General features: G+C 45.1%; 1 protein-coding gene across 1 annotated transcript in view; it reads left to right on the top strand.

Moving 5' to 3' along the window:
• Positions 1 to 22254, top strand: part of RPS24 (ribosomal protein S24) — a 61522-nt gene extending 39268 nt beyond the window's left edge. Inside the window, exon 6 of the mRNA XM_072129296.1 lies at positions 22244 to 22254. The gene's annotated coding sequence lies outside the window, so the exon portion shown is untranslated. The remainder of the gene's footprint in view (positions 1 to 22243) is intronic.
• The last annotated feature ends 3132 nt before the right edge of the window (positions 22255 to 25386 follow it).

The following is a 25386-nucleotide window of genomic DNA, read 5'->3' as shown; positions in this document are numbered from 1 at the left end:
TAAGCAATCATTCTTAAATGATTAATCTACCCCTCCATTAAACCCGGTCTGACATAAGATCTGAAGCGTTTTGACTCCCAGCGCCCTATCCTCATAATCTCCTCATCCTGTAATCCCCACCTCGCTGCCTCAGTTGCTGCACCAATCCTGAAGGAGTGCGAACTATACTCCCCAGGGTTTAAACCACTCCGTGCCAAACACTCCCTGAAGACTGACACGAACTGAAATTTTGACAGAGAGGAACCATCTTCATGCACTAACAATGATTTTCTGTCTTGCTTCCGTATGCCCTCAAAATTTTCTAAAACCGAAACTGGACAAAAATCACAACCCGACAATCTATGCAACTTAATCATAAACCCCCTTCCCTTCTTGTCCGTTTTGGAGCCAAAAATCCAAATTTGCACAACGTTGCCCACTTTCTTAACATGCCGAGTCTGAACTCCTTCCTCCTTTGTCTTACTGCTACTAACCAATTCCCCGATCCTGAACGCCCCAAAAAACGCCCACGAGTACGCCATTGTGAACAAACAAACCTCATACCCTGATTTACACACTGTATTCAACTCCTGCACAATCTTTTTCAATAATTCAAAAGATACTGGCCTCCTGCCATCCACCCTAGTCCCGTTTTTTACAAAACCTTTTGTCGCCTGCCGAATCAGAAAAGATTGCGAAACATCTTCCCCGCCTAATAACTTAAACAAGAAGGACAACGCAGCCAAATTTTTATGGACCACTGAACCTGAAACCCCTCTATCGAACAAATCAGCCATGAAACAAAACAACTGGTCAGACCGAGACCCTCCATACCGCTCAGCACTCCATTCATCAGAGAATACAAACCAGTTCCTCCAAACCTTCTGATACGCTGTCCATGTTGACGGAGCCAATGACCTACGTATCCAATGTAAGAACCTCATCAAACTAATTCCCATAGGTGCCCTGGACATGGCAAAGGGTCCCTTGCAGCCTCCGGCACCAACCTCCGGAACCTGTCCAACTGCAAGCGAGACAATGCGTCAGCAATGTTATTGTCCACCCCCGGGACATGCACAGCCTTAAACATAATATTCCGCTTCAAGCATAACAGAACCAAATGCTGTAGCAAACGAATAACCGGAGGAGAGGACGCTGATTGTTTACCTAATACCTCCACCACTGCCATATTATCGCAATGGAACACCACACATTTGTTGGAAAGCCGCTCTCCCCACAACTCTGCTGACACCACAATTGGAAACAACTCCAGAAGACAGAGATTCTTAGTATACCCTTTCTCCACCCATTCCACTGGCCAACTACCCACACTCCATTCCCCTTGAAAGAATGCCCCGAAACCTACTGCCCCCGCTGCGTCCGTAAACAGATCCAATGCAACACTTGTAACCGGCTCCTCCATCCATAATGTCCTCCCATTGTAATTCAACAAAAAACTGTCCCACACTCGCAAATCGTTCCTGTGCTCTAACCTTAACCTAATCAAGTGCTCCGGCCTTTTAACTCCAGCCGTAGCCTGTGCCAGTCTCCTACAGAATACCCTCCCCATCGGCATTATCCTGCAGGCGAAGTTAAGCTTCCCCAATAAAGACTGCAACTGCCTTAACGATAACTTTATTTTTACTAACGCCTCCTGAACCCCTAACCGCAAATCCTCCAGCTTAGCCACCGGCAGCCTACACTCCATTTGCACAGAATCGATTTCAATTCCAAGGAAACACAAACACGTGGTCGGGCCCTCTGTCTTATCTTCTGCTAGTGGTACCCCAAACTTTCTAAAGATCTCCTGTAGTGTCTGCAATAACCCTGCACACCCCCAACCCCTGCTTGGGCCCACGCACAGAAAATCATCCAGATAATGAATAACTCCATTTAAACCCGACTCTTTTTTAACCACCCACTCCAGAAACGTGCTGAATGCCTCGAAATACGCACAAGAAATGGAACAACCCATTGGGAGGCAGCCATCTACATAAAACTTGCCCTCAAAACAACAACCCAACAGGTGCATGGAGTCCGGATGCACAGGCAACAGCCTAAAGGCCGATTCGATGTCTGCCTTCGCCATCAATGCCCCTTGCCCTGCATCCCGAACCAATGCAACCGCCGCATCAAATGACGTGTAAGATACCGCCGTCAATGATCCATCAATATCATCATTAACCGATGCCCCAGCCGGGTAGGATAAATGATGAATTAGTCTGAACTTTCCTACCTCCTTCTTTGGAACTACTCCCAAGGGGGATACCCTTAAATTCATGACCGGCGGACTATCAAATGGGCCCAACATCCTACCCAAGCTCACTTCCTTCTGCAACTTTTCTCTCACTACCCCCGGATGTTCTTCCACTGAACGCAAGTTTTTAACAAAACCCACCCCCAAACTTTCTTTAAACGGAATCTTAAAACCTACCCGAAAACCATCTAACAGTAACTCGGCCTTCTCTTTATTTGGATACATCCCTAGCCACCGCGTCATTTCTTCTACCCTCACCGGTGTCTCCCCCTTTTTTAGACCCGTCTCCCGTTTTCTGCTGTCCTGTTTTTGCTCTCCTAAAACACTTGAATAAGGGGTGATTGGCCAACCCGCACCCCGAACATTCATGTCTGTAGGAGCATGAAGCTCCCCAGCTACACGAACTCTCATTAAACTTCCAGCACACCCCTTTTTTAAACCCGCCCGACACGTTACCAGGTTTTGTACTGTCGGGCGCCTCTGGAAATGGCCCTGCGCCTGTATTCCCAAATGGATTCCTGGGTGCTGTCTTGGGGGCAGTCATAATTCTCATCCATAGAGCAATATCCCTATGATCCCATTGCAGTGTGGGCTGCACCGCCATCCTCTGCCGAAACTGTTCGTCATACTTCAGCCAAGCGATGCCCCCATATGTTTTATATGCTTCCCAGATTGTATCTAAATAACCAAACAACCCGGAACAGCATTCCGGATGTTTCTCTCCAACCACACTCCCCAATACAGCAAATGCATGCAACCAGTTGCCAAAATTCCTAGGAATTAATCTATGTCTCCTCCTTTCTTCATCTTCCTCCTTCCTGTGCTCCTTCCCCTTCTCCCACTTTTCAGTACTAAAGCGTTCTAGAGGAAGTAGTGTAAAGATGTCCAAATTCTCCCTTCGCCAGATTTTCTCCTTTACCTCCTGCTTCAAATGTCCCCCAAGTGGACCATCAAAACAGATATAAAGGCTGGCTTTTGCCCCATCCGATACTGGTAAGACCTTAGATCCACTCTCCTTCTCTGTCTGTACCCCTATCTCTGTGGCAGCCCCAGCCTCATTACCCGTGCCTGTTGTTGCTCCGCTAGCAACTGCTTCCCCCCTAGGGGCCTGCCCTCCTGCCTGCTCGCCTCTCCAAGCCCCCAGTGGACCTCCCAACTGTGACCCCCAAGTAGACTCTACCGATGCTAACACTTGACGGAAACCCTGAAATAACTCACCCACTGCATGAATACGCACATCAGCCATAATAGGTGGCCCGGCTTGCCCCGCCACCCCTGGTAAGCTAACCCTTTGTGTCTGTGTAGTGTTATTGTTTCTGAAAGGTGAATCTGTGAACACACCTGGATGTTGCAAGCCACCGCCATGCGGTGCCGGCGTGAATCCGGGTTCCCCTGTCGATGTCCTCTGTACCGAGCCGTCAGCTGTACCCGGAAGAGCTCCTGGCGCACATCCGCTCCCTGGCGTAGCTACTCCGCTAGCCCGCCGTACCACGTCCAAGATGGCGCCGTCCGTCCCGCCCTGTTCCTGTAAAGGAAAAAAGACTGACGAAACACCCTGGAAACATGCATTATCAAACCCTAGCGGAGCACCAATAGCCGCTGCTCCAGCCCTGCTGCTGCAGCCGTTCCCCACAACCTGAGGAGCCCCTGCAGCAGCCCTATACCCGCCCGCCACTAACCCCCCAGGCCACAACGCCATTTGGTCCATCCTAGGGGCCGAGCTGTCCCTTAGCTCCGCCCCCGCTGTCCGCACCGCGCCCGCTGCCGCCGGCCTAGCAGTGGGTGCCCACCTCTCTCCACCACCTCCGGCCTCTCTTCCATCCTGCACCTCCTGAGGTGTGCTGAACAGCTCCCTCCGCCATTCTTGCCGGTCCCGGGGGTCAGCCGCTCCGCCCAGCCACCCCCCGCTCTCTTCTCCTCCAGCAGCCCAAGCCCTGGTAGGCCGGGGGCTAACCCCCCGACCGACCGTTACATTCGTGGCAGCCGCTCCGGTCCCCCTGGCTGCCCCGGCATCACTCACCGCTGCCCTGGTGGTGATCGACTCCCGCTCGCTCTCTTCTCGCTCCCGGCCGACCTCTGAACCCCGACTTCCGGTGACGTCATCTTGGCCACACCTCCTCTTCCGGGCACCTTCCCGCCGACCATCCGCTGCTCCGGCCGCCATCTTCGCAGCCCCGCGGGCTGCCGCCATCTTGTTCTGCCCTCCACGTTCCATGCTGCGCCGACCATCCCGACCTGCGGCAGGCACAGACTTCGCCCGGGACTTCTTGGCAGGTGGGTCCATTGCTCGCCGCTCACTTGCACTCGCCGACTGTTCTCCGCGGCCATTCCCACGCCGTGGAGAGGAGGACGGGCTTAGTCGTGCCGGAGGCCTCCTGGCCCGCGCTGGTCTCTCCTCCCCGCTATCTCCGGACCTCTCGGCACCCCACACCGCCATCTGCTCCGCCATCCATCCGGGACCTCTTGCTGCTGCTTCCTCCCGCATCCTCTCCAAAAACTCTTCCATCCCCTTCGACCACTAACTACCCCTGTCTAACCACAGCCTACTGCTATCTGCCCTATCTAACCACCCGACTGCACTTCTATTCTAACTGACTCCAACTGCACCCTTACTCTGACAAGCACTCCTACTCTGACAATTTTTTCTGGCCAGAATGTGGCCCTCCCTTCCTGACAGCTACCTATATAATAGCTAACTCCACCCCCTTCTTTAAATCCCCCTATCGCCTCACTTGTTATTCTCCACCCCCAATCACTACCACCCAAGTATTCCTTAAGCCCTTCCCTGCCCAGCCTGTCATGCCCGCTCTCCGCCTATCTCCGCAGGCTCCGCTCTCACAATCTCTCAGCCTCCCGGCTCTGCACCTGGCCGTGTAGGAGCCGAGGATGAAACTTAACTCTCCGGCAGCCGCGTGTCACTGAAAATGGCTATGCGTGTCATAGGTTGGCCATCACTGGTTTAGATCATAACCTGGCAGCCTAAAGATAAACCTACATAAATAAGCCAGACTTAAGCTACAGTTTTATCAAAGTATAATATACAAATTTTATGAAGTCCATTGTATCGGCGGGAAACACAAACATCAATATCAACGCAGGAAAAGTATAATAAAATGTCTTACTTATGAACTGTATGAAGAGAGAATTAGCATAAGTACCGGAGCTCACATGCCTTGTGGCACAGATATTATCCAGAAGCACAATCGCTATAGTAAGGCAAGCAGACAAGATCGTGTGCATACAACAAGAAACCACCTTACTATCCAAACCTGGGATACAATAAAGTACAATGTGCTATTACCTGTGACAATGGACGCCAGCGTCTACCCAGATGACTGGCACTCCCATGCGCGTTTCGGCACGCTGCCTTGTCATCCAGGCAGAGGTAGGGTTAAAAAGTATGAGCAGCCAATGGGAAAGCTTCACCTCCACCTGATCTTAGTATAAGGTAGACCAGTGATTATCTATAATCTTACGTTCGTGAATATTGCACAAGTCAAAAGTAGGAGCCCAGCTGCCCATCAGAGGATGCGCACATCACACGTAAACATTACTAGAGAGGATCAGGAAATAGCAAGTCATCCGATTAGATGCATATTTCACCATAGAGACGAGGCGTAAGTATAATAGCATTAGCAGGGTCGGCACCAGCACTGGGCATACATGGGCAAGTGCCGGGGGCCCAGGACTCCTGGGGGGGCCCACATAAGGCTGTACATAAGGAATCCATGGGGGTGAGGGGGCTGTATCTAATGAATACATAGATGGTGAGGAGAGCTTTAATAATATAATATACCGTATATACTCAAGTATAAGTCAATGCAAATATAAGCCCAAGCGCCTAATTTTACCACAAAAAAAAAATATTGATTCGAGTATAAGCCTAGGGTGGAAAATGCATTGGTCACTGCCACCCCACAGTATATAGCCTGCCGGACCCTGCCCCATAGTATATAGCAAGCCAGCGCCTGTAAATAGACAGCAAGTCCCCTGTATATAGCCATTCATCACCTGTATATAGCCAGCCAGCGCCTGTATATAGCCAGCAAGTCCCCTGTATATAGACAGCAAGTCCCCTGTATATAGCCATTCATCACCTGTATATAGCCAGCCAGTGTCTGTATATAACCAGCCAGTGCCAGGAACACAGGAATGGGAACAAAGAGGAACACTGGAAACGCAGGAACACAGGAGGGCTTTCACTTCACAGGAAATGGCTGAAGATCTGGCGGGGAATGATGGGAGCCGCTGGTTATATAGCGGAGCCGGAAGTACCAGTGGCAATCAGGAGGACGCTGGCCCTTTAAATCCTAGAGAGTGGGCGTGCACCCTAGGGAGCGGGGAGGCGCATGAGGCCTTGACGGGTCCAGAGCAGGAGCGTGGATGGGTAAGTCCGGGCCTGGGGACGGAGCAGTGGAGGCGCCACAGAGAGGGGCATGGGTGTGACATGGATCGCATAGCCACCCGTGACAGTGACCCTGTATGTTTATGCAAGGTTGTAAGCTAGCAAGGTGAGGGCCGGACTTTTAGGATGACAGTGTAAATTGTGACTCTTCTCCTGTGATGAGTGCATCTATTTCATCTGTACTTTTGGATGCAGTGTGAATAATTGCAGCATCCAGCTTGTACGGGCACAGGTTGCAGATTGTGGAATAGTCTCCAAAAGTTGAGCTTCTTATTAGGAACTCATCCTAATGCAGTAAGGCTGAAAGCAATGTTCATTTCTCTCTAGTTGTCGATTCTCCAACTATATACGGCTTCTGTGTATCTTGGTAAGCGAAGTGCAGAAACTGTAAGCTTCAAAAGTTCACTTGCTCCCTGAATTCTCCAGGGAACCCTTTAGGTAAAATGTGCATAATATTTGTCACACACTGTCAGGATAAGGTCATGGATAAGACTAGCGCTACAGTCACTCAGAGGTAGTTCAGCTAAGTGTCACTGAGCAATATTAACACTGCATTTTATTCTTCCTTGTGACTAGGAAAGAAAAAAACTGTGCTGTCGTGTCCGTCCTAGAGCAGACGACTCCTCTGATTCATGAATATATAAAATTCCATAGATATGCCATGTTATCCACACCCAGCCGCAACATCTGTACCACCGTTTGGGTTTTGGTCCATAGTCCATGTCATAAGATGTCATGTCTGGGTCCTCAGGATCTTGAATGCAACCTCCATCCCTTGTAGTAAAAAATTCGGGAGCTCAATTATACCTTATATTATGCTATGCTGTAAGACAAGAGGCGCAAATGAATACGACCTGAATGTGGTCCCTTCACTTCGAATATTCCGATAACAATGGCTAATGTGTTCTGTTTACCATGACTGCAATTATGGGCATCATATCATAAATTACAATTCATTTTAAATTAGTGATATACATATATAAGACTGGATAGACAGCAAATCCCGATAGACTGTATGGGGGTCATTTACTATGGGCCCAATTCGCGTTTTCCCGATGTGTTACCCGAATATTTCCGATTTGCTCCGATTTCCCCTGAATTGCCCCGGGTTTTTGGTGCACGCAATCGGACTGTGGCGCATCAGCGCCGGCATGCACGGAAATCGGGGGGCGTGGCCAAACAAAAATCCGACGGATTCGGAGAAACCGCTGCATTTAAGAAAAAAAAAAGGGTCGCAGGACACGCACTTACCTTCACCAAGTATAGGATCGTGAACTCCGGCGGGCCTCGGCAGACTTCAGCGCAGCAGCGACACCTGGTGGATGTCGGAGGAACTACCTTAGTGAATCGCCGGAAGACCCGAATCCTCCGCACAGAACGCGCCGCTGGATCGCAAATGGACCGGGTAAGTAAATCTGCCCCTATGTGTTCCACGGCAAATCCCCAGGTACTTCACTAGACGCGTGAAGTCTAGTGAAAAAGGGTTAACAAACTTCTCAAAGGTTGTTTTCAATATTTTGAGGGGTGCAGTTTCTAAAATGGTGTCAGTTGTGGGAGTTTTCTATCATATAGGCCTTGAAAAGTCACTTCTTTCTAAATTGGTCCCTCCAGAAATAGGTTTTGACGATTTTCATGAAAAAACTGAAAAGTCGCAGCTGAAGTTATCGTAAAAAAAAAAGGAAATTATGTTTGAAATATGAGGCCAAGTTAAAGCAGACAGATGGAAAATGTTATCAAGTTATTTTAGTCATATGACTAACTTTCCAAAAAGTAAAACAATTTGAATTTGTAAAACATTTTTTCAAAATTTTTGGCAAATTTCTGTATATTTCATAAATAAATACTAAACATATTGCTCAAATTTCTCAACCAACATAAAGTAACAGTCACAAAAAAACTGTCTCAAAATCCCCTGGAAATGTTAAAGCATTTCAAAGTTATGAACCCTTATAGTGACACGTGTCAAGTCGCCAATGTCCAAGCCGTTAAGGGGTTAAAGGATAAATCAGGAGCCTCTGGCACAGATTCTATCTCATGTCATGTAACCAGTAATAGAGAACTATTTCTTCCTGTACATGATACCTTGATGGAAGTCAGACGGGTCTGTAACAAAGCATGTTTAGCATGTTAACTTTTAAAGGCACTTTGGCCCTCACAATGGCGCTACGATTTCCTTATTTTACCATCAGATTCTAAAAGCTGTTACTTTTTTATCTTTTGATGCATGTCGATAGTTGAGAAATCTGCCAGTTGTGATCTAGACAGGTCTCCTTCACTAGGCCCCCAGCTGCTCCGTTATTATTTGTCCCGGGTGTCCCCGCAATCCATGCCTTAGATCGCAGGCACACCCGTGCCCCTCTCCATGGTGGTGCTGCCCCGGTCCCCAGCCAGAACTCACCTCTCCACTCCTGCTCCACTCCTGCCTAGGCCGCACGGACATCCCCACTCCCTAGAGAGCGCGCTGGCTCTCGAACATTTATGTATAATCAACATTTATTGGGGTAAACACAAAAAGAAGTACAAGTAAATGATGGCAGTATATGACTGACCGCGCAGGATCAGGTACAGCATGGATCGTATATTCATTGCATATAGGGGAAAGGGATTGCAGCATAGAACATTGGCCTATAACCCCAGAATGCCAGAGTAGCCGTTGCCAAGTGCAGATGTTCGGCAAAGAAATAAACGAAAAACAAGGAAACATTAGAACAGGGGGACAGGGAAGGGAGGGGGATACACATAAGGGATGGGGAGCTCTTGAGACCATGTCTTTATGGGCTGAAAAAGCAGTGGTGCACACTATCTATGACAGGAGCAAGTCTCATTTAAAAAAATGAAAACCTTTTGTACTTTTTAATTCTTAATTTTCCCAATTCTGACACCAATAGCTTTTTCATACTCCGGTGTAGAGACCTGTGTACACGCATGGCCTCTTTGTTGTAGGATCACTATTCCTCCTCCCCCTTTATCCGCCCCTCGGATGACGTAATCGGAATTATTTTGTAAGGTCGGCAGGGCTCTTTCCTCTTCTTCTGTAAGGTTTTTATTTTTGTTTTTATTTTTATTATCAATACTGAAAAATCTTCCTCTCTTATTTGGTTGCCTAGATGATGTTGTGGGACTGTTAAACTCTTTGAGAACTAATTGATAGAATGTTTTGACTCCGTTCTCTAAGGGGGTAAGATTTAGATTTATTTTTTATTAGGCTTTGCTGTTTTGCTTTGGGATATTTTCCGTTGGATTTTCTTTTTTTAGAAAGTATCTTTTAAGCGTCAGTTTTCTGATGTATTGATTTAGGTCCAAAAATAATTCAAAATTGTCCGGTTCCGAATTGGGACCAGAGGATAGTCCCTTTTCTAAAAGTGATTTTTCTTCTAGTTTCAATGTGTAATCTGTAAGATTGAATATTTTTGCAGTGGTTTTAGTTTCTTTACCTAGGTGTTTTTTTCTTTTTTTTGCTGCCCTGTTTTTCTCGTTTGAGTTTTTTCTTTTTCGGGACTTTACTGGCAGAAAGAACGTATGTATCGATCTATTGTGTGTGGGAGATTTAGTTTGGTATGTTTAGTTTCATGTTTATAGGCGGTCCCCTACTTAAGGACACCCGACAGGCAACCCATAGTTACAGACAGACCCATCTGACCTCTGGTGACCTCTCTGAATGCTTTACTATAGTCCCAGATTGCAATGATCAGCTGTAAGGTGTCTGTAATGAAGCTTTATGGATAATCCTTGGTCCCATTACAGCAAAAATTTTGAAACTCCATTTGTCATCGGGCCAAAAAAAAAATAGTCTGGAACTACAATTATAAAATATACAGTTTTGACTTACATACAAATTCAACTTAAGAACAAACCTCCGGACCCTATCTTGTATGTAACCCGGGGACTGCCTGTATTTTCATGTTTGGATGAGTTTGGATGTGTGTAACAGGGGATTTGTCTATGTGATGTCTTGGTGTGAGGTCCTCATGTGTGGTAATGAATGACCAGTTGGCATCATCCATTGTTGGTGTGTTAGGGCAATGATTCTTTGGGCTTTTGCATCTGCCCAAGAGCCTGCGAAGATGGGCCATGGTTTCCTTGATTTTTTGCGGGGTCTGTGGGGTCCCTGTATTGGAAGTGTATCTTCTGCTCTTAAGGTGTGAACAGTGGCTGTAAACTCTTGGAGTTCCGCTTGACGTGACATCTCTTTGGCTGTAGGTGTAATTGTAACAATCGGTATCGGTGATCCATTAGCTTTATATGAGGGTATTTCTGTATTGCTAAGAATGGTATTTTTTACGATTTTTTTCAATATTTTTCGATATGTTTATTACCAGAACGGTGGTAGTAATTCTTCTATGTCATGGATCCCTCCATTGGTTGGTTTTTAAATTAAAAAATAATGTGCTATTTTTATTTTTATTTGTATGAGGCATTAATGTTCTTGGTTTAAAATATGGATCCCGATCATTTTTATAATTATTTTTTATTTTTGGGATGTTGTTTTTTTTAAACCAGTTCCTATAAACTGAATCCTGTTTGTCTTGCCTGTCTCGTCTTGATTTCTGTACTTTTTTATGCTTTAGTTCATGTTCTACTTTTTGATGTTAAGATTCATCTTGTTAAATTCAGGTGTTTGTTGATACATTTTTAAAAGGGGTAGAATCTGATCGATATTACAGGTAAGTTGATGGCGTTCATTGAGTCTCTTATCTCTAATCATTTGTATCATTGAAACAGAAAACTTACTCTACAGGTTGTCCCATGCTGTTATGTACTCTATGTCCTCCGGGAACGGGGAGGAAAAAGTCGGTCAAAGTCCTCTTGGTGCTAGATTCTCAGATATGTCCAAGAGTGATAGATGTATATGGTGTTGCAGTTCCTTGCTCAAGGCATTCTCCAAATCTCTATAAGACAACACAAAGAAATACGGAATAAAAAAGGAAAAGGATACATTCCGGCTCCAGGGCGCGTGACGGGATGACGTGAGAGCACGCCGCTCCGCCTCCCGATGTCCGTGACACAGAGACGCCGACTAGATGTGAGTGCCTCGGCACCGGAGCGTTCGTTGCCTGACCTGCCCCCTCTGCTGTGACCGAGCATTACTTGCTGTGCCCAAGCGTGGAACCGGGATACGCTGCCCCCATCGCCCTCGCTGGATATCTCGGTGGGCGCTGTGACAGGCCTTGACCAGGCCAGACCGGACCGGACCGCTTGGCGAGTGGACGCTCTGTGGGAGTTTTCGGGAGCTGAATAATGGAAGAATAGCGGACGTTCGGAGTGAGAGGGGATTCGAGGCGGGATGAGGTAAAGCCACAAAGCTGTAAAGGCTGAACAGGGGGCCACAAGTCCTCTAAGTGAGTAAAGGAAGTAAGGAAGGAGCGTCCTGGGTTGTGTGCTGAAGCTGTGTGCCGATCTCTCGGAGGGACTACCTGTGAGCTGTTGCCTTGCTGCGGCCGGGACCAGCGACCAGTTGGGACCAGTGTGGAGTACGCACCAACTCAAGTTTTTTAGGATCCAGGATCGCTATTCTAATAAACTGCTGAGTGACTAAGTGAGTAACATCTATTTGAAATAGTAATATCTCGGCTCCCTACTACCAGTTAGTAAGGGAAATCCATTGCTCCTGCTTCGCTAACTCACCCGACCTGCCTAACAGACAGTTACTAATACTCCATATTCAAAGCTACGCTATTAATTAATGTTATATTAGCTTCTTCCATCTTCTGGACTTAAGCCGAAATTGCATGCTATATTAACATTTTGCTACTAACTCTTTGCTTCTGCTTGGACTATAAGCAATACTAGGAAAACAGCAATTTGGTTGCATGTGGATTTCTGGGAAAAGTCTGCCAAGCTGAGGTGGTCTCTGTATTGGGGCTACCCTGCTAGTACCCCTAATATTTCTGAGTAGGCTCCTGCATCTAATTCATTTTTGCTCCCACAGGGTCTTATGTTAAAACTGTATGATTAGCATCTCTGCACCTTTTGGATTTGAGTTGTAATTGTATGACATATCAGCCCTTTATAACTAGTACTCCTCCTTTGTCTGAATTGAAGCAAAAATCGCATGCAGTAGCAGTACTCTGTAAACCTGATAGGTAAAGGTGAATATTGCAGCCGGCCAAGCGTCTTTAAGGATGCCTTTAAGGTCTCTAATTTGGCAACCAACTCCTATGCTCTGGGTCGGAATGCTGGGTCTGCCCCAATAACATCTTTTTTTTTTTTTTTTTTTTGCCTAGGCTGTATTATTGAGCATTTTTAGTTAAATCTGTGTTGAAATAATTATAAGCTCGCGGCGATTGTGGCGACCTAGGTGCTATTGTATTACATATTTGCATCCTGCCCTTTGTGTTTTTTTTTACCGCAAGACTTAAATTCAGCTAATTCAGGCTTGGCTCAATAATAGGATAATAACTAACCGGCTTAAAATTTGTAAAACGATTTAACCTTCACCACTTGCCTATAACCCACCTATTAGGAGTTGGGTCCCAGAACGTAAGTGGGTCTCATTGTATTACCTGTTTGCCATTGTTGGGTGTAGGTTTCTTTACTTCATCATGCCTCCAAAAAAGCCAGAAAGAAGGTCAGGAGGGTTAGATAAAATGTGGAAGGCCTCTCCAACCAAAGCTAAACTAAGTAGTAAGGAGGATTTGCCCCCACCAGCCCCTAACATTTCAGGATCGAACTCCCCACCCGATGAAAACCCTAATCCTGTAAGCGAAGACATTCTTGCTCAGATCCTCGCCACGGTGCAAGAAACTAAATCATCAGTAGCTGAGCTAAAAAAGGAGGTTGGTTGCATAAGCTCTGACATCTCGTTGATGAGGGAGGACTTGAACTCACTGAGGGATAAGTTTAAGGGAATGGAAAAGAGCGTTAGGAAAACCGAGGAAGACATTAAAACAATTCAGAAAGACATAAAAGAATTAAGGGAAGAGAATGCACAATTGAAAGAAAAGCTGCTAGATCAGGAGAATCGGTCGAGGAGGGCCAATATAAGAATAATTGGGTTTCCAGAGAACCCTTCTGAAGGGAATATGGCCATCAACCTGCAGAAGTGGTTATTGAAAATATTTGGCAGTGACGAGTTATCCTCCAATTTTGCAGTGGAAAGAGCTCATAGAATCCCCTTCCAGAAACCGATACCAGGGGCACCCCCTAGAACAATCTTGGTGAAATGTCTTAATTCACAGGATAGGGACTACATTATTAGAAATTCGAGGAAAAAAGAACAAGAGATGCTTATGGATGGGAAAAAAGTGGCCATTTTTCCAGATTACGCGAGGGAGACACAGAAATTGAGGGCAAGCTATAAGATGGTGAAAAATAGGCTGCATGAGGCAAATATACAATTCTCCCTGCTTTTCCTGGCCAGATTGAGGGTAATCTATAAAAATAAAACATTGTTCTTTGGGTCCTCAGAGGAAGCCTCGAACTGGCTGGAGGGACAGGGGATTTAGACAGGAGGCAGGGAAGATCAAACGTATCAATAACATGATGTAAATTGATAAAATGTTAATAATGAACGCTATATAAATATGCAAAAATGGTCACTGGATGTCGGGAGGGCGATGTAAGGTATAGGGATCCTCTGTATGCTGCTACAAGCGGATCAAGTTGGGGTAAGGGGGGGGGGGGAGGGTGATACTGGCAGGGGGTTTTTTCCTTTTTTTTTTTTTTTTTTTTTTCTCTTCTCTCTCTCTGAATGGAGAAGGCAATAAGAATTTTGTGTTGGAATATTAGGGGCCTGAGTGATAGGAAAAGAAAATGCGCAATATTCGACGTAATAAATAAACATTTGCCAGCTGTGGTAGTATTGTTGGAAACCCATTTAACCCCAGAAATAGGATACAGAATAAAAAAAAGATGGGCTGTATGGGAATTTCATTCATTTGGGTGTAATTACTCAAAAGGGGTTTCGGTGTTGATTCATTTCAGTATAGATTTCAAACTATTCGATAAAAAACTGGATAGCGAGGGTAGGTTTGTATTTTTGCACTGTCTGCTGAATGGAATTGAATATATTCTTGCATTTATGTATATCCCCCCTCCCCCATCGGTAAAGATTCTCACAGAATTTGCCCACTTTATTGAGGCCAAAGGCTGTACTAGAATCCTAATTATGGGTGACTTGAATATGGTCCTTGATCCTCATCTTGATCGCCTCAACTTACTGAGGGCAACGAAAATAAATCCTAATGAGGGGTTAAAATTGAATAACTTCTGTCAAGATATGGGTCTACAGGATATATGGAGAGCAAAATATGGGGAAAAAAGGGCTTTCTCTTGTCATAATAAATCCTGTAACACCCTGTCCAGAATAGATCATGGATTGGCTAATTCTCAGGTGCTGAGGAACATCTCTAGAATGACCTATGAACCTATTGTGATCTCTGATCACGCCCCACTCCTAGTTACATTAGGGGAACCATCATTCAGTAGGCGGAAGTTTAAATTAAACCCCCACTGGTTAACTATTCTTGAACCCAGTCTGGATTTAAAAACAGCTATTGGAGAATTTTGGGACAGGAACATCAACACCGCAAGTACCCTTGCAGTCTGGGATACGTTAAAACTATTTATTAAGTCTACGCTTTCACACGCGATTAATGTTAAAAAGAAAAATTTCAAAAGGAAGGAGGTAGATTTAAAAAAGCAGGTAGAGGACGCATCTGGGAACCTGGGGCGCTCAGGAGATATTACTCCTACTCGGGCCTACAAGGTCGCCAGGGAAAAATATGATGACTTCCTAATAGAAAAAGCCCAACACAAATTGTTCTTTGCTGGACAGCGACATTTCACGGAAAAGGGGAAAACAGGTAAATTGCTAGCCAATATGATTAACAACAATAAACAAGGAAACAAGAACATTTTAGCCATTCGAGGACATAGAGGACAGATTCATAGAGATCAACACGAGATACTGCAGGAATTTAAACGTTTTTATCAGCACCTCTATGAGTCGGTTGGGGATAAAAATCAAACGGGAGATACTAAAAGATACCTGCAGGATATTACCTTTCCACGTTTGTCTGGGAATCAGGTAGAAGCGCTTAACTCGCCGATTACGTTGAAGGAGTTGGAGGAGACAATTGACTCCTGTAGTGGCGACTCGGCCCCAGGCCCGGATGGCCTCCCCTTCGGTTTGTATAGGAGATATAAAGAAGTACTGGCCCCAATGCTGTTAATTACAATGCAAGAAATTTATAGAAGGGGGAAAGTGACGGACTCAATGTCCGAAGCTATTATTACTCTAATTCCAAAAAAAGACAAGGACTTACTGGACCCAGGATCATTCAGACCCATTTCATTGATTAATACCGACGCTAAAATCATAGCAAAGACATTAGCCAGACGTCTTAAGAACGTAATCACCGGTATTATTCATGAGGACCAGAGGGGGTTTATCCCGGGCAGAAAAGTGAGCGACTGTCTGAATAGATTGTTTGTCTCCATAGAGAGGGGTGAGGGGGGCCTCCGCTCGATCCTGTCACTGGACGCTGTTAAAGCCTTTGACAGGGTCGAGTGGGGGTTCCTTTGGGAGGTGATGGACAAATTTGGCGTTGGGGTGGAGTTTGTGAACTGGGTAAAGTGTCTATATAATTCCCCCAAGGCGAGGATCGGTATTAATGGGAGTGAGTCGGAGAGTTTCCTTCTTAGCAGGGGTACGAGACAGGGCTGTCCCCTCTCCCCCCTCCTCTTTGCCATATTTATCGAACCCCTTGCTATTAAAATAAGGGCACACGGAGGTATAGAGGGAGGGGGAAGCGGTGGACCAGAGGACAAGTTGTGCCTCTATGCAGATGACATCCTGCTATGTCTTCGAAATTCCCCCGCATCGATATCCAATGCGGTAACCACAGTGACAGAATTTGGTCATCTCTCAGGTTTAGAGATAAACTGGAGTAAGTCAGGTCTGATGCCATTGGATGGGAATATGACAGTAGAGTTAGAATCTGGAATCAAAATGAATAGCCAGGAATCGTTGAAATATCTCGGAATTGTAATTTCAGCAGAAGTGCAAGAATACGAACTACTTAATCTGAAACCTCTAATTAACTCGGTTAGAAGTAGGGTCCACATATGGGATAGACTACCTCTATCCTTTGCGGATAGAATTGCTCTCATAAAAATGATCCTGCTACCACAAGTTTTGTTTTTTCTGTCATCTTGCCCAATTTGGATTGATAACTCTTTTTTTAAAGCAATAGAAGCTATCCTTAATGAATTAATCTGGGGGAGGAAGAGAGCTAGAATCAAAATGAGCCACCTATACAGACCTCTAGGAGAAGGGGGACTGGGTATTCCCTTTCTGCAGGGTTATTTTCTTGCGGCCCAAATGTCCCGGATAGTAGGATGGAAAGATAGGGATGACCCATTGAAAACCTGGATAATAGAAGATGGGAAAGCCGTCACGGTGTATGAAGCACTGGAGAGGGGGGTAGTGGGGGAAAAAAAGAAGTTAAATACAAGTAAGGAGGCCATGCATAAAGGATGGAGTCAGGTGAAGAAAATAATTCATATGGAAGGTATTATAGAAGACACTCCTCTGTGGCACAACCCCCTCTTTCCAGAGCTCGGTAATCTTCCAGATCCCATTTTTTGGGAAAATAGAGGGGTGTACCTTTTTTCTCAGATACTGGACAAAGGGGCAGTGGTAGGTTTCGCTTCACTTAAAACAAAAGTAGGCTTGAACAATGGGGATTTCTTGAGATACTCACAATTAGCACACGCAATCAAAGCAATAAAGAGGCGTAGAAGCATAAAGTTAGAGGCACATCCATGTATAGACTTTATTAAAAACACTAAAAAAGAAAAGGGGGTGGTTGCTGGGGTATATAGATTATTGATTAAAGGTATGTTCGTAGGGGTTAAACATAAGTCACAAGAACACTGGGAAAAGGAGATAGGACAGATAACATGGCATGAGTGGGAAGGGGTGTACAGGAATGTGAAGTTAGGATCTATTAGTGAAAATCACAGAGCTATCCAGACAAAGGTATTGTATAGACTATACTACTCTCCAGATGTGCTGTACAAGATGAAAGTGAAGAGCTCATCTAAATGCTTTAAATGTGAAATAGAGGAGGCTGACTTTCTCCATACAATCTCCCTCGATTGGTGTAGCAGTTTTGGGTATGTTTGGAACTAGCGATAAAACGATGCCAAAAGAGAAGTTACTGGTATTAAAGCTTATGACATTAGCAAAGGTTCTTATTGCTCGAGAATGGGGAAGTAGCAGGATACCCAATGTGGACCAATGGTTTGCTTTTACACAAAAAATTAAAAGATATGAACAAATCCATGCTGACAAATGTGGAACTGAAGGGAAATGGGCTGAGATTTGGAGTAAATGGAAATAAGTTGCCCCCTTACTGCTGAGGAAGTGTTTTACTAGTTTGGTTTTTTTTTTTTTTTTTTTCTTCTTTTCTTCTTCTTTCTTTCTGCCAGTGGGTGGGAGGGGAAAAGGTGGGGGGAGGGGTTCTCCTTAGCTACGGTATATCAGGCCTACCAATGGGAAAAAAAAAAGAAGAAAAAGCTTGGTGGAAGCTAAGTAGTATATGGCTCTGATATAAGGAGTATAATTTCACTGGTTAAAGAAGGGGAGAGAGGGGTTATTACTGGGGTTTTGGTAGGTTGGACTATGTCTAGCATTTCGTGGGTAACTTGGTTATATGAATTTGTTAAAATGCTATATGGGTGAACACTGTTAAACTGCAATGTCTGACTTCTGTTTTTGTACTGTACATTTTTTGCAAAAAAATAAAAATAATGATTATCAAAAAAAAAAAAAAAAAAAGAAAAGGATACATTCCAAAACGAATCTCCCCTTTCCATTATGCCGATAGACCACATACCCGAGACTCCATCCAATCGCTTCCAACTGCTTTGCAGACGTGAAGTATATTGGATATACAGGCAGTCCCCGGGTTACATACATGATAGGGTCCGGAGGTTTGTTCTTAAGTTGAATTTGTATGTAAGTCGAAACTGTATATTTTATAATTGCAGTTCTAGACAATTTTTTTTCTTTTGTCCCAGTGATATTTGGAGTTTATCAATAAATCTTCATTACAGACACTTTACAGCTGATCATTGCAGTCTGGGACTATAGTAACATCCGGAGAGGTCACCAGAGGTCACAGGGGGCAGAGGGGTCCGTCTGTAACTATGGGTTGTCTGGAAGTTGGGTGTCCTTAAGTAGGGGACCGCCTGTATAAACTAAACAAACACTCTCTCTCCAAATGGCCTAAACGAAGCCAACGAAACAATTCTATAAAAATAGGAATATAAACCTTTGATCATAACCTTTCCTCATTAATACCATCCCACATTCAGATCACATTTAAATCACCACAAAACTCGCCATCTTCATTACTATTACTCTTACAGCAAAGTTCATCTCATATTTACCTCCTGCGCTTGCAATCACCCCGCATTTGACAGGCACATCCAGGCCCCAAGATTTTCCTCTTTTTGACTCCTATCGGCCACCGTACACGTAGTTTCGTAGCCTTTTGATTCAAATCGGCTTCCGTACTTGTAGTCTCGGATGTTACTACATTTTGAGAGGGGATAATATCAACTAATATTCATGTTTTTAACCCTTCTCTTTGCAGAATCTAAGAACACACTTTCTCTCTTATTCCCTTTTATTTTGTGATAGTTTTTTGTTGTTGGGAAAATTAACTGATACAATGAACATTCAAACCCAGAACATGTCCATAAAGTTATATGTAACACCAAAAGCACACACATGTTCTGGAATAAAGTTATTATTTCACACCATCCTCCATTCTTTACACCTATGTTATGTTCTCACTCTCATTCTTATGATCCGCAGAGGGTTCTGTTATTGTGCGGATAATACAATGGCGACATCTAAACATGACTTTATCATCTCATTAGCTTGGTTTATGGATATATAGTTATTTATTTGGGTGACCATTGTGTAAGGAACAGACAATGATAGATTTGTGTGAATTTTGTAGCTGAAAAGCAGATCTCTAGTTATTACAGTTTTAGTGATATTATGATGATTTATTTATGTAAACATATCAATATGGGACATTTGTGAACTCTACACATGTCCACCTATTACATTCAGGAGATGTGAAGGTAAATAGTTTCTGTTTGGAGCACATTTTTTGCCATCAAAGTCAAATTTTAAGTATTTTTTTGTAAAATGTTTCATTTCGAATCAAAGTTGCATGAAGGCGCCTATGTCTATAAACTCTTTGATGCTATTTTGAAAATGGGGCAAGTGTCTGCTTTCAAAAAATATCGGTCCCTCTTCCCAATAGGCCTCACAAGTCTAATCAGCCTACCAGTAATTTTTTGGAGTGTGGGAGGAAACCGGAGGACCCCGGAGGAAACCCACGCAGACACAGAGAGAACATACAAACTCTTTGCAGATGTTGACCAGCGCTGCAATGCTGTAGGGCTAACCACTGAGCCGCCGTGCTGCCTATCAATCTCCCTATCAGCTATCTGAAAATTACAGTTTGTTGTACCATACTAAAGGGAGCCTCTTGTTGACTGTGACTGGTCATAAAATAGTTTTATTTTGGGGCCCCACTTTTAGTTTTGCCCAGGGCCCCACTTTGTCTAGAACCGGCCCTGCAGGTACCGAAATAATAGTATACATTGTTATTTATTAATTTCGTATTCTATGTTTGTACTCGTGTTCCGTTTTCTGTACTACCATCTCATGTGTTGTAATATTATTGTAATATTATTATATACACACGAATGTCCATCCTTTAATCTTGACTGTGCACATCCGGACAGTGTTTTGACAGCCGGAAATTGTCATCTACCTGTAACCATTCAGATGCTACCGATCTGGAACGCGTTGTTAGCCAGTCCAATAATATATATATATTTATACTTTTTATAATTATTTTATTGTGTTTATCTATACTACGGTAATTAAAATTCCTGGAAAATCATTTACAGAGTCGTCCCAGCGCCTGACGAAACGCTCATCACCTGTTGATCCAAACCCAGTGGATATTTACCTTCAGGATTTATTCTCCGATATTTGGAGAAAGGATTCAGACTCCAATACACGTCAGCACAACTTCACCAGGTGAGCAGTTACAATACTATACAATACCATATTATCTCACAAAGGGTATTACACTATGGAAGCGCCGCTTCTCTCCAAAAATTCTCTTCCAGACAACATTCATAATTAACCAACACATTAGCCACAAAGCATTGGTACTGAGAAGTGGTCTGTGGTCCCCACCTGTAGGACCTCTCCTTTATTGAGTGTGTCTTGCTAATTGCCTGTGAAATTGATTGTCCATCGGTTTGATTTCACAGAAATCTGATTTACTTGGAGTTATATTGTGTTGTTTAAGTGTTCCCTTTATTATTTTGTGTAGTGTATTATTTAGGAACACAATGGGGCACATTTACTAAGGGTCTGTCGGACGCATTTTCGTCGGGTTTCCCGACTTTTTCCTATTTGCCCTGAATCGCCCTGGGTTTTTGGCGCACGCAATCGGATTGTGGCGCATCGCCGCTGGCTTGCATACGACACAAATCGGGGAGGCGTGGACGTCGGACAGCCCAACTAATTCGTACAAACCGCGGAATTTAAAAACCAAATTGTGTCACGCACCTCAGCGGGGAAGCGACACATGCAGGAAATTGGACGCACGATCTTAGTGAATCGCTGCAGCCCCGAATCCTCATCGGACATTCCGGATCGGCGGCATCAACGGGACGGGTAAGTAAATGTGCCCCAATATATGGCACAGTTGCTATCCAGCGGACACAATGGGGGTCATTTACTAAGGGCCCGAATCGCATTTTGCCAACGGGTTATTCGAAAATTTCAGATTTGCGCCGATCTTCCCTGAATTGCCCCGGGATTTTGGCGCATGTGATTTGATTGTGGCATATCGGCGCCGGTATGCACGTGTCGGAAATCGGGGGGCGTGGCCGTACGAAAACCCGAAGGATTCGGAAAAAACGCAGAATTTAAAAAACTAAATTGTCGCGTGACACGCGCTTACCTGCACCCAGGATAGGACGGTGAACTCCAGCGGACTTCAGCGCAGCAGCGACACCTGGTGGACATCGGGGGAACTACCTTAGTGAATCGCTGGAAGACCCGAATCCTTGACTGAGAACGCGCCGCTGGATCGTGAATGGATAAGCAAATCTAACCTATTGAGTAGTATCTTTAGGGGTGCAAGGTGGAGATGTGCTGCAAGGATCCACTCTGTAGGGACAAGTTTGTGAGACAACCCTCAGCCTGTCTATTGCTTCTAGCAGAGTGTGAGCTTTTTGCACCAATGTAGGTAAAGAGATGTCATCACAGTGGGGGTCATTTACTAAGGGCCCGATTCGCGTTTTCCTGACGTGTTACCCGAATATTTCCGATTTGCGCCGATTGTACCTGAATTGCCCCGGGATTTTGGCGCACGCGATCGGATTGTGGCGCATCGGCGCCGGCATGCGCGCGACGGAAATCGGGGGGCGTGGCCGAACGAAAACCCTACGGATTCGGAAAAACCGCCGCATTTAAAAACCGAAAAAGTGTCGCTTAGGAAGCGCTTACCTTCACCTGGTCCGAGGTGGTGCATTCCGGCGCGTTGAGATGATTTTCAGCGCAGCAGCGCCACCTGGTGGACGGCGGAGGAACTACCTTCATAAGTCCCGGCCGGACCCGAATCCTGTGCAGAGAACGCGCCGCTGGAACGCGAATGGGCCGGGTAAGTAAATCTGCCCCAGTATATCAGAATTTCCCGCATTTTTTCAGTTGGGTTGTGGCAGTTTCGTCCGGTTATTATAGGGGTCATAATATAAGGGAGAATTTTGGCAGATTGTGATCTCTTGCTTGTATCCGGAAGGGCTGGGGAGCGGCAGCTGTCACTGTAATTCGGCTTTATTAGTGTGTGAAATAGAATTGCCCCCATTTGCTGAGAATCTTCTTCTCTGTGCTACGTGGTGATAGATATTAGTGCCAGGCAGGAATGCTTCCGAGTCTCGCAGACAAGTATAAATTATGCCTTGTAAAGCTTTTGACAGTTTGATGAGAAGATTTGGAAACACAATTGTCTAGTGGGAATTCTGAGCTGTCACACTGCTTGTTTTTATACCTACTCGCCAAATGGTAATGATGGTTTCTCCTTCTTTATTTTTTAAGGTGGCACTGATTTTTTTTAAGGTGCTGCTCATAACTTATCTACTATTGTGCAGATTGCTTCAGTGCAATGTTCATTTAGAGTCATATGAAATTTATCTTAGTGATGAAATGACAAATATATGGTATCGAGCAATGGTGGTGCACCTATCACATGGGTGCTCAGAGCCCTCCTTGTAGACACCCAGGTCGTCACCGCAACACAAAGTTGTCCAGACAGGACTTGAGGCAGCCCAAGATGTGTCTTGCTTTCTTCTCTCATCTTTCTAAGCAATCAGTAGTATTGCTCCTCAGCATGTCATGTGACCAGGGTGACATCATCACAGGTCCTTTAGCCTCCTAACATTAGTAAACTATATACCGTAATAATTATTTTATTTACTGTATATAGGGCACACCGATGACACAGCGCTGTACAGAACTTGCCAAATCAGTCCCTGTCCCCATGGGACTCACAATCTAATCACCTACCAGTATGTTTTGGAGTTTGGGAGGAAAACGGAGGACCCAGAGGAAACCCACGCAAACACTGAGAAACACTGAACCCAGGACCCCCGTACTGCCAGGCTGAAGTGCTAACCACTGAGCCACCATGCATATATGTGATCCCTTGAAATCACAGCAGCATCCATGGACCTCTACTCGTCCCCATCCTCCATGGAGTCCTACTTTTCCCCATTCTCCATGGAGGCATGCTGGGATTTCATGACATCAGATACATACATGGGGTACATGTTTCCAATGTTACAGGACCTTAGATGATGTCATCCTGGCCACATTACTTTAAGTGCTTAGTGATGTAACAGAGATCTCCATACAGCAGAATATCATGGTCAGGAACAATCAGGAACAAAGAGGCGGGGCAATGCAAGTAAATTTTAATATTCATGACTCGCTTAGTGTGAATGACTCACATCAGCTGAGTTGCACATAAGTTTAAAAACAGATTTTTGTAATATTGCAGCCATGGAGAGGAACCACTTAGGGCAGTGCTTTTTAATCATAGTTTTTTAATGAAGTCTTTATTTTGGGTGGGTTAATTTTCTCTTTAAAGAGGAGCTGTCACCCTTAAAAACGGCTCTAGGAGATGTTACTAAAGTGAGCAGCTCCTAGTGCTAAAACAGACGCAGCAGTGTTACACTGCCAGTGTTATCGGAAACCTCTGATAACGCTAACAAGCACCGCTGCGCTGTACACTACAAACGCCAAACCGCTCTCAAAGCGCTCCGGCGTATTCATGAGGGGGCGGTCTGAGGCGTTGCCTCTCCCCCTCCTACTCCATAGGCCAGCGGTGACTGCTGCGCGTCATGTCCTAATCCTGCCCCTAATCCCTCCCCCCTCATGAATGAACCGGTCTGCTTTGAGAGCGGTCCGGCGTTTCTAGTGTAGAGTTGAGGGTGACAGGTCCTCTTTAAAGCTAATCTACCATCTAGAATCTACTTACCTATGTTGATCTAGTGGCAGATCTCCAAGGGCACCATGATGCTGGCTGTGTTATGGCCTCCTTTTTCTTAAAAATACTAGATTTACCTGCATAATAAATTTAACTGCAAGTGCTACGGGAGGCATCACCATATATCCTGCGGGGTCCAGGGTTTCAGGGCCGGTTTTAGACAAAGTGGGGCCCTGACTTTATTATGAACAGTCACATTCAGTACAGTATATCAGGAGGGGCCCTGGACAGGACAGGGGGCCCTGGGCAAATGCCCAGTTTGCCGCCCCTTAGCTCCGGCCCTGCAGGGTTTATGACCTTCCACACCCACAAGGACCCCCTTCCGTATGCTCTGAAGCCGATGTCATGCCCATTCATTGGCAGTAGCTCCCCCGGCTTCAGGGAAGCTCTGCGCATGCGCTGCGAATAGAAGGATGTCATATTCTCTGATCTTTATGGGGGTAGGGTTGTTTTTGTCTTTTTAAATAATTGCTCATCTCTGATAGAGGTTCACTTACCGGGTGACAATGGCCATTCCTGTTGTGATATGACACCTATGTTTCTTTACCTCTTTGCATAGTCCAGTGCAGTCCCAGCGTCATGTTTGCAGCCACGAGAAGGAATGAATGTAATTGAGGCCTCTGTACAGCAGGAACCACTGCAGTCTTGTTTTTAATGTTGGCTCTGAATTTAACAAATGCAGAAAATGTGTTCAGTTTCAGCTCCTTCTCTGGAGGCTTCTTGTGATTCCTGGCTTTGAGAATGATGAGTTTGGACACATTGCTCAGTTTTGTTGCTAATTAGCTCCCCTGTTGGGAAGATGCCCCTAGCTTCCACGAAGGAAAAATGCAGGAGGGGGTGGATGTGACAGTGGGAACAGCTAATGCCGTATGTAGAACAAGAATAAATGTAACGCGTGTGCGGAGAGCGAGACAATAGGATGTGCTGCTGTTTTACTATTAGGTAATTCTCCGGCTACAAATAACTAAGAATTGCGCTTCCTTCGAAGGATATGAGCACAGAAAGAATGTTACAGGCGGAGTTATAAGTCCATTATAATGTGATACATTGTTATTTACTTAAAGGGAATCTACCATTTGATTTGACTCTTGGGGCACATTTACTTACCCGTCCCGTTGCGATCCCTGCCGTGCGTTGTCCTACGT

Source organism: Engystomops pustulosus, chromosome 11, assembly GCF_040894005.1.
Source record: "Engystomops pustulosus chromosome 11, aEngPut4.maternal, whole genome shotgun sequence".
Lineage (NCBI taxonomy): Eukaryota > Metazoa > Chordata > Amphibia > Anura > Leptodactylidae > Engystomops > Engystomops pustulosus.
The sequence above is the reverse complement of the archived record's forward strand: the minus strand, read 5'-3'. Positions and strand labels throughout refer to the sequence as shown.